At 36.7% G+C, this 10,974-nt stretch overlaps 1 non-coding gene across 1 annotated transcript; it reads left to right on the top strand.

Annotated features, from left to right (window-relative positions):
- Positions 1 to 9,489: 9,489 nt before the first annotated feature.
- LOC116659933 lies at positions 9,490 to 9,652 on the top strand. Its single transcript, XR_004315304.1, has one exon. It is a non-coding gene; the product is annotated as a U1 spliceosomal RNA (small nuclear RNA).
- The last annotated feature ends 1,322 nt before the right edge of the window (positions 9,653 to 10,974 follow it).

Consider the following 10,974-nt stretch of genomic DNA (forward strand, 5'->3'; position numbering starts at 1 on the left):
ATATAAATTCCTCAAATACATATGATATATATTATGTTCTATAAAATATATAAAAAGGAAAAAATATTTCCCCAGTAAAATAAAAACATTTCAAACACATAAAATTATAACTCAGGTCATTAGGGGATGTAACCAAGATTTTGCTCAATATCGTGTGTTAGATGAGAAATGGAGCCATGACTTAAAACAAGGCCTTTTGATTTAACATTTTTCCAGTTATTTTCCTCCAAAATTATCTTTATTATTAAATCAAAATTCTGTATATACTCTGTTTACAACTACGTTATTTTACTAGATTGTACTTCAAAGCAATGCTATCTCGGTAACAGGCTTCATTTTATATAGGCTATATACAGCATGCAGGACAGAAAGTCTGCATCCTAGTCAGATGGGAACAGTATCCTAAAGATATAGTGAAACAAATCAATGGAAAAAAATATTAAGTAACAGAATAAAGGAAGAAGAAATCTCTGACATTAAGAAAAATGTACCCCTGTCATAAAATGACTATTGAATTTCATATTTGGGCTCTGAGTCCAAGAGAGACAATTACATTCACAAGGAGATTTATCCAAGCCAAAAGTACCCAGGAACAGAAGCAGACCAAACCCAGGAGGAAACTCCCAGCTGAGGGGAGCTGGCCAAGTTCAGGAAAAGAAACCAGAGCTCGGGATTCTGACAAGTCCAAAGGGAGGGCTGTGTGGAAAGTACGTGCAGAAAACTTTAGAGAAACCACAGATTGATGAGAGACTCAAAGAAAGAAAAAAAGCCTAAGTGGAAGAACTATGCGTTCTCTGAACATAAGGCCATATAAGGAAGTCTGCTTTTGATGCCTGCTCCGCACAATGGACCATAGAAATTAGTGAAGTGGCAGTATTAAAAATACTTTAGTTCCCTACTTTAATTCTGCAAGCAAGTGTAACCTGAGTATACAGCTACATATCCTTTACCTTCAAGAATTTCTTTCATTTAGTTTATTGGAGAAAACATTATATTTTTTTTCCTTTCATGCATTGGTAGTCATCAGTTGTTTGACTTCTGTATCTCTGCACTCCACCTGTTTAGGTGTGTACCTGTTTAGGTAGTTGCTAGCCACTTCCTGGAAACTTGCAGACTGCAGAGGGTCACACAGTACAGTGGTAGCCACTATTCCGTTTGCTACTCTAAATTAAGATTGAACACACTCTCCTGTTGCATAGGACACAAGGCTGTCCTATGTAACTGACCTGCAGCAGACACAGGGTATGGATATAATGAAAGAGACAAAAAATTGATACTCATCGTCAATGTTCTTAAAGATGAAGTTTACAATGAAAAGCAATGTTTACCTAATTCGCACCTTCCCTTCTTAGTTGTACTTCCATAAAGCCAAATCTTCATAATACATTATTTCACTTAAAAAATATTCTGATTACCTCCTTAACTTCACATATTAATAATTAATTAATAATTTAATACATTATCAATTGATAACCAAACATTAAAGAGAAGATTTATTTACAAAGCCTACCCCCTTTCAACATTTTTTGGCTTTCACTATTTTATTTTCTCCATTGTTTATCTTTAAATAAGAAATTTAGTAGCATAACATTTGTAAATATTATCCATTGTGCTTGTCTCCCAAATACTTTTATTGCTTCCTTCCTATTCTCTCTCTGATTCAGTGTTATTCATTGCCTCTGGGATATTCACTTCATAAAAAAAAATACAAAAGAATATGGAGAGAACAAAAAAGACATATTCTTGGATTCCAGTTTTTCATGACCAAGACAACTCGAGCTTTTTAACTGGCAAAAGCTGTGTGTTTTGGCAATCTGAGTTGGAAATATTAAAAGAAACAGAAGATAAATGTTATACAGAAATAGAATAGAAATTGTCAGACACCCCTGCCCCTCTCAGGGTAAGCAAACAGGTTCAACACTGACAAGAAAGATGCACCACCCTTAAACCAGGGGCCACAAACTCCCAGAGCATGGACAAAATTTGTTTTGTCTGAAAGTCCAGTTGACAGAAGAAGGAAAAGGAGAAGGAGAAAGAAGAAGGAGATGAGGAAGAGGAGAAGCAGTAGACAAAGAAGGAGAAAAATCACGTATCACAGGTTACACCACACACTGTAATCTGATTTGCACTGACATAGCAGGGCTGACACCTGTAGCCTTTTACGTTTGACACCACCAACGTAAACTTCCCATGTTTCAACAATTTTAGACAGTATCTCTTCACTGTACTTCATGTTAGTGGTATTAACCTCAGACAATTCTCTCTACCTCACCTTTCCCTTTCAACTTCCCAACGTATTGTCAGCTGAAAATTTTACAGAGTTGAAAATTATACATTCTGCTGCCTGATATTGTCTTCTGTGTTATGTCCATAAGTTAAATCTATAGGTTGAAAATAAACAAATAATTATATGATTAAGGCTGTAAACAGACTTTAGTACACACTTAGTGTGCAAAGTTTAGTTCCTTTGCTATAGATCCAATAGGAGGGTTCTCAAGCAGATCAAAGAAGAGTGATCCTAACATACAGGTGACATGGATTTTTCCATACTTCATAGTTTTTGCACTTTTTTGCTTTGATTTGCTTAACATCTGGAATATAAATTTCCTATACATTTGTATTTTTCTTAGTGTCTAATTTTTTATTGTTATACTTTTATGTTTTTTGTTGTTTGGGGAATAATTTACCTTTGTCACCATGTCGGTCATGTTAAAGAGCTCTTTTATCAATTAATCAATTGCTTAGAATCTACTTTTTAAATTTTTTTCTATTGAGGTAAGGAACACATAACAGACTATGTTCTTAACAAAACTTTAAGTGTATTGTACAGTATTGTTGATCTGTACATCAATAGAACTTTTTCATCCTGCATGACAGAAACACTATACTTACTGAACAGTTTATCATTTACTCCTCCCTCTGGCCCCTGGCAACCACCATTTTACTTTCAGTTTCAGTGAGCTGACTACTTCAGATACCTCACATAAGTGGATTCATGCAGCATTTGTCTTTCTGTGATTGGTTTCTTTTAGTTAGCATAATGTCCTCAAGATTCATTCATGTTGCATATGATAGTTATTTCCTTCTTTTTTTAAGGCAGAATAGTATTTCATTGTATGTATACCAAATTTCCTTTATCCATTCATCCATCAGTGGACATTCAGGTTGTTTCCATTTCTTGGTTATTATGAATAATGCTGCAATGAACGTGGAAATGCAAATGCATACCTCCTAAGAGCCTGTTTTCAATTCTCTGGGTAAGTACACAGAAGTGGAATTGTTGGATCACACAGTAGTTCTATTTTTAGTTTTTTTGAAGAACCTGCGTACTGTTTTGGAGAGTGGCTGCACCATTTTACATTCCTACCATCAGTGCACAGGGATACAATTTCTCCACATCCTCACCAACACTTGTTATTTTCTGAGTTTTTGATATTGACCATCTTAACAGGTGTGAGGTGGTATCTCATTGTGGTTTAGATTTGCATTTCCTTGATGATTAGCGATACTGAGAACCTTTTTATGAACCTGTTGACGAGCTGTACGTCTTCTTTGGAGAAAAATCTATTCAAATCCTTTGCCCATTTTTTAATCAGGTCATTTGTGGGGGGTATTGCTATTAAGTTCCTTATTTTTTTTTGGATATTAACCCTTTATGAGATGTATAGCTTGCAAACATTTTCTCTCATCCTTTAGGTTGTCTTTTCATTGTTGATTATTTCCTTTACTGCACATAATTTTTTTATTTTGATGTAGTCCCTTTAGTCTATTTTTCCTTTTGTTGCCTGTGCTTTTGATATCATATCCAAGAAATCATCGTTGAGACCATATTATAAAGATTCTCCCCTCTTTCCTTTTAGGAATTTTAGAGTTTTAGATTTTATATTTAGTTTTTTAGTTCATTTTGAGTTTACCTGTGTGTACAGTGTGAGGTAAAGGTCCATTTCCTCATTTTCAGATATGACTATCAAGTTTTCCTAACACCATTTGTTGAAGAGACTTGTCTTTTCCCTGCTGTGTAGTCCTGGCACTTTTGTTGAAGCTCATTTGACCATATGTATGTGAATTTATTATTGAGTTCCCTATTTTGTTCCATTGATCTCTATGTCTGGCTGTCTATGCCAGCACGAAACTCTTGATTACTGAAGATTTGTAGTATGTTTTGAAGTCAGGAAGTGTGAGGTCTCTGGCTTTGTTCTTCTTTCTCATGATTGTTTTGACTATTCAGAATCCATTATGGCTCCAAATGTATGTTAGGATTTTTTTTTTTTTTTCTATTTCTAAAAGAAAATGTCACTGGGTTGCTTTGGGAAAGTTGGGCATTTTTAACAATATTGTCTTCTAATACATGAACACAGATGCCTTTTCATATATTTGTGCCTTCAATTTTGACAATGTTTTGTAGTTTTCAGTGTATGTCTTTCACCTCATTGGTTAAATTTATTCCTAAGTATTTCATTCTTTTTGATGTTACTGTAAATGGGATTTCTTTCCTGAATTTCATTTTTACATTCACAGTGTTTAGAAACACAACTGATTTTTATATTTTGGTTAGTATCCTGAAAATCTGTGAAATGTGTTTATTAGTTCTACCATTTTGTGTGTGTGTGCAATATTTAGTTCATGTCCTCTATTATCCAAAGATGATTTTATCTCTCCTTTGTATTATTTGACTGCCTTCCATTTCTTTTTCTTGTCTAAATGCTTTAACTAGAACGGCTAGTACTATGCTGAATAGAAGAGGCAAGAGTGGACATCCTTGCCTTGTTCTTGATCTTAGAGAAAATATTTCAGTTTTCCACCACTGAGTGTGATGTTAAATGTGAGCTTTTCATATTTGGCTTTGATTACATTGAGGTAATATTCTTTTATTCTTAGTTTTTTTGTGTTTTTATTATAAAAGGGTGTTAAATTTTGTTAAATGTTTTTTTATCTCTTGAGACGATCATGTGATTTTAATCCTTTGTTCTGTTAATGTGGTGTATAACATTGACAGATTGTTGAACCACTGCTGCATACCGGGGAGAAATCCTACTTGGTTATGGTGTATGATCCTTTTAATGCGTTGTTGAATTCTGTTTTCTAGTTGTTTGCTGAGGATTTTTGTAGCTACATTCATCAGAGAGATTGGCTTGTAGTTTTCTTTTCTTGGTGCCTTTTTGTCTGGCTTTAGTACCAGGGTAATTTTCTCACCATTCCATTTGGAGATTGTCTTTTGGATTCCCTCTGCCCCACACTATGTAGCTCTTGGCTACTCCATCTCACTCCTATACTCAGCTGTGTTCTCAGAACATTTCCTGAGGCCTTATTTTGGGTCATGAAAGATTTAAAGCACAAAACATCTAAGGTCACAGGTAATGAAGCTAGTTTCAGAACCCCAGGCTTCTGAATTTCACAGAAAAGCCTTTCTACCTCAGGTAGGTTGTCAGTCATCTGTGATTCAGCTGAAGCTCCTACAAATCTAAAAAAAAAAAAGGTGGAAAAAAGCTTATCTAATTACCATTTACCAATTTACAACAATCAGCATGGCAAGCAGCCCCTAAAATGGCCCCACACGCTCCTTGCTTCCTGCTATTCATGTTTTCTGTAATTCCCTCCCTTTGCGTGTGGGCTGGATATAGTGAATAAATTCTATCGAATATAGTATGGCAACAGTGATGGTATGTCAATATTAAAATTAGGCTACAAAAAAAAAAATCCCAGAATCTCTAACTTCTGTCCACTTTCTCTGTTTCTCTCGGCCCTTTGTCTCGTGTAAGCACGCTGCTGTGTTATCAACTTTCCTATGGAGAGGCCCATATGGCAAAGAATTGAGAAAGGCCTCTGGCCAACAGCCAGTGAGGAATTGAAACCCTCAGTCCAACAGCCCAAGAAAGACTAAATCTAGGGCTCTTGGCACTCAAACTGCATGACTGAGCTTGGAAGCAGATCCTCATCCAGCTAAGCCTTGAGATGAAAATGCAGACCCAGCTGACACCTTGATTACAGCCTGTGCAAGACCCTGAATCAGAGGCAACTACGTAAGCTGCACTAGAATTCCTGACCCACAGAAAATGTGAGATAATAGATATTTACTATTTGGAGCATCTCAGTTTTGGGCCAATTTGTCACATAGCTATAGATATCAAATACCCTTAGTAAGGACATAATTGTGAAGACATTTTGAGACTGTACAGTAATATTTTGAAACAAAGTACAGCACAGATAAATAACCTTTAGGGGCCTCTTCCCTCTTACTCTACAATGAATCCTAAAAAGAAATTATTTATAGATTTAAAAATATAAAAATTATCAGGATAAAAATTTTAAACAAAATATGTGTTCTAAAGATCTATCTACTAATTTACTGAACTTCTTCCTTTGTGTTTCAGTATTATAATACAATGTGATGGCTTGGTATATGTTCTATCAAGTATAAAAAAGCATAAACTAAATACAGGAAATCCTCTTGGAAATAAAATAAAGTAACGTAAGTGCCCTTTAATATAGTTCAAGATTAAATCTTTGTAGACTATAATTTAAGAATATTAAATTTAACACTCAGAAAAAGGGATAAAAATTGCTCAGGAAGAAACTGAGTTATTTGTCATCCTTCAGAAAAGAGATTTGTACTCCTTTAGTGCTTATGAGAAATGTTTGAGATAAGTATTTAAGTTCCTATTCAGAAGTCATTTGATAATTCACTTTTAGTTTAAAACTAAGAAAACATTAAAGAAATTATCTTATATAATAAATATTAAAATGTAACCTGATTATGCCTCTTATAGGATTTAGTAAACAAGCAATCAAACTCCACAACATAAAGAAAAATTTGGTCTCCAGTAAAACCGTATCTATATAATTACACTACAATATGGTATCCTTAGCTTATCAAATTTTGCTTCCAAGTTTTTATGATTGAAGAAAAGAATGACTGCTCATGTTACTAAATGTGACATCCAAGCAGATGATTTGATTTATAAACAGTTATTTATCCCAAGGTCAACATAGAGGGATAGAGTGAGTTAATCTTTGCCACAACCTCACAGAGCAAAAGAACTCTCTCCCCACATATATCTCTAGCCTGTGTAGACTCTAACAATGTGGGATAGGTTCTAAAATCTCTTTAAGTATAGTTTATATAATACAAAGCATACAGGGACAGTAAACTAGAGGATCTGAGCCTTCCTCTCAGGCAAAACCCTTTTTCTCCATAAAATGTCTCACTGACCACCCCCAGAAGGCTGTGCTGACCTTCATCCTAATGACCAAAACTTCCTGGATCAGAGTTGGATATTTGACCCAAATAAGGCCAATCAGCTTTGCTCTGTGAGGGATTTTAAACTGTGGTAGCATACATGTGATCATCAAACAGTGCTGGGCACTGGGGCTTGATGAATTATAGAGAAAGTGTCTGGGTCAGCAACAAGCAACACAGATTGGCAGAGAGACTTACAGAGAAAACTGATGAGCAGCAAACAGAATGAGGTGGAGATGGAGGTCCTTCTGCCAATCCCCAACCCACTGGTGGATTGTATATGTTTATGCCCTTCCTGTGGTCTCTTAAGGATGCAATACATTCTTACATAACAGGAAACATATGGCCATACAGGTACATCCTTCCATTGTCACCAATAGGTATTCTCCTCACCTTGGCAAAAAGTTCCCATTCACTAGTCATGCTGATGATCAGTTTTCACTCTTCTTCCTTAGAATCTGTATTTCCAGATGACTCCTGAGTCTCCAGAGTACTGAGAAGTGGGGCTTCTTGTCTTCTTATTGACTGATATGTTTTCACAGTGCTATCTCTAGCTTCAACCTGTAAGGCTTGGGGTACATAGCCAGTCCTTTGTTAGTTCTCTTTTGGGTAGCAGACTGTTCTAATGCATGACACTGGTAGGGTTCAAACCCTCTCTGCCCACAAACTAGAAAGGATTCCCAGTTGTAACAGTGAGTAAGAGATTGGGAAGGATGTGTAGAAAGAGAAAGGTCAAAGGGCCTGAGATAAAGACTGAATCCAGAAGTCAGGAGCCATGTTGGAATCTAGAAGCAATCAGCCCCTCCAGCTTCCACTAGAGCAAGACCTGGGAGCCACAGGCTGCACAGCCTCATTGAAGGAACAAAGTGTATGGTCTTCACTGATGGGCCCTTAGTTATTCCTGCTTCCCCACTCTATTCTCAACATGGCCACTGTGATCTTTCAGATCATGTTATTCCTCTGCCTAAGCCATCCTGCAGCTTCCCATCTCACATAAAAATGAATCCAAAGTCCCCCAGTACCTTCTCTGACCTCCCCTACAGCTACTCTCCCCCTCTTGTAGCTATACTTGCCAGCTCACTGTTCTAGGCACACTCTCCTGGGGCCTTTGCACAAGCTGACACTCTGTCTGGAAGTCTTTCTCACCATATCTTAGTAGGGTTCTCTTCTTCACTATCCTCAGGTCATTATTCAAATGTCACATTCTCATTGATGACTTCCTGGTCAACCTGTCTAAACTTTCAGACTCCACCCCACCCTCACACACACACATAATTTCCATCTCCACTCCATGCCTTATTTTTCTCCTTAGGCTATATCCCTTAGCTGCTTATTTCATATTTTTTATGTTGTTTATTTTTGTCTCTCCTATTAGAATGTACATCTCATGAGAGCAAGAATTTTTGCCCATTTTATTTGCTATGTATATACCCAGCTCCTAGAGGCAGGACCAGGTACATAATTTATGGGGCTCAGTGTAAAATGAAAACGCATGGCCCCATAATCAAAAATTATTAAGAATCTCGTGATAATTATAGCAGAGCATTAAACTAAGTGCAGGGCTTTGAGTGTGAATGCAGAGGTTGCAGACTCATGAAGTTGGCGCTGTCTAGAACTTCCCTGAGAAAGCAGCCAACTCATTGATCTTCCGGCAGGCAAGACTCTGTTCCACCTCCTTATAACATGTCCTGTGAGGACAGTCTCCAAGGTGTCCATATCCCAAGACACTCCTGAGCCCGTGACAGAATTTGAACCACTGAACATCTAGAGATGTGGCAGTAAAATAAAGAGCTTCCTACAGAAACTCCTCACATTTTTAGAATTAAGAAAAACCATCTTACAAATTCTTCCCAATGTAAAACTAATAGGTTCAGAAAGTAAGTCTCCCTTACACTGCAGCAGGTAACAAAAGCGGTCTCAGAAGAAATAACTGCTGCAAGTAATCTTTCTTCATAGGGTTTTAAAATTCTGTAACTGAACAAAAGTACCTTTACAGAAATTAAATATTTTTTCCAATTAAGAACAAAAAGAAAATGTCTACATAAACTGAATAATAATTTATTGTACATTTTGTAATATAATATGATGTAAAAAGACCCATCCTTTGTACAAGAACAGTGTTTTGTGTCTTTTTTTCCCACGTAGCAGGAATAATATTTCTGAGCCAGGTCTTCCTGTTAGGCACAGCACCAAATACATTCCAATATTTTAATTCCAGGATATTATAAAATCCTCATTTTAAAAAGTAAATTGTACTTACCTGGCAGGCAAGACACTGTGATCACGAAAGTGGTTTTCCCAGAGCGAGGCTTATCCACTGCACTCTGGATGTGCGACCCCTGCAATTTCCCCAAAAGTGGGAAACTGGACTACATAGTTTGTGGTAGTAGGGGACTATGTTTACGCTCTCTCCTGGAAAAAAAGTAAATTATAGCAAAGAGAGTAACACAAATTTAATGTTTTAAGCCTTACATACGGCAGGTCCCAAAATATTTACTTATTTAATCTTGGACGGTTTACCTCACAGTAGTGTTTGGAAATTTACATTTGTCATTAATCACATTCACTTTGAATCATTCTGATTTTCTTTGTTGCTTTATCTGAGACCTTTTCAAGTCTGTCTTCTTATTAAAAACTTCCCTTCATCAGCCATTTGTAGTATGAACCTCTATTGCCAATACACATGGAATAATATCCCCCCCAAGAAGTTAGAAGCACAAACTTAATTCTCAATTAAAAACCCTAGATCAATACATTGTGTAGGCTGACAATGTCACCTGTGCACCAATGCATAATTTTTAAGCATCTTTAATTTATGCTGTAGGTGATCCCTCATCAGACCCCTTGAACCGTTTCTACAAGACATATAAAAAAAGATCAAACCCACAAGTACGTTTAATATTTTTCTTACATTTTAAGAGTATCTTATATATTAAGAATTTGGGAGTGGGTATGGATATAGCTTAGTGGTAGAGCGCATGCTTAGCATACACAAGGTCCTGAATCTCATCCCTAGTACCTCCGTTAAAAAAAAATTTTTTTTAAAGAATTTGATTTGTCCATCATATAACAGTTATTAACATTTCACCTAACACTAGTGTTCCCTAAAACAGTAAAGGCAATGTTGGCCTAGAGTAAACCTTAAACCAACAGCACAGCACAACGTACAATGAATAGGATTTAGAATTAGACAGCAGACCTTTGTACTAGGATGGATGCTTTCACTTGGTTTCCTGGAATATTGTGAACCTTAAAACCCAGAAAACAGCAGTGCCTAGCTTCACCTGGTGGGGACAAATAGTTGCTTAAGAAATATTAGCTTCTTTCTTTTTCATCCCCACCGCACAGCGTCCTCTTTGTGGACTGCATCAATTAGGACTCTTGGTGGCAAGTGAAAAAAATTACAACCAGCTCATTTAGGCAAAAAGGGAATTTATTGGCTCACATAAAATAACAAGACTGGATTCAAGGCCCAGAAAATATAATTAGGAGTTGGTTTCTCTCCATCTCTTTACTCTGCCTTCTGTGATATTGGCTTCAGCATCAAGCGTCACATGGCAGCAAGAGGTTGCCTGAAGCTCCAGCCCCAACATTCCCTCAGGCTTCAGGCCGAACAGAAGAGTCAATATCTCTTTCTTGGAAACTGCCAAGTAAGTTGTACTTTGGCTCTGATTGGGGTACATGCTTAAGTCTTGACCAATTACTGTGCCTAAAGAAATGGATACAATTGATAGGTC

This window comes from Camelus ferus, chromosome 25, assembly GCF_009834535.1.
Source record: "Camelus ferus isolate YT-003-E chromosome 25, BCGSAC_Cfer_1.0, whole genome shotgun sequence".
Lineage (NCBI taxonomy): Eukaryota > Metazoa > Chordata > Mammalia > Artiodactyla > Camelidae > Camelus > Camelus ferus.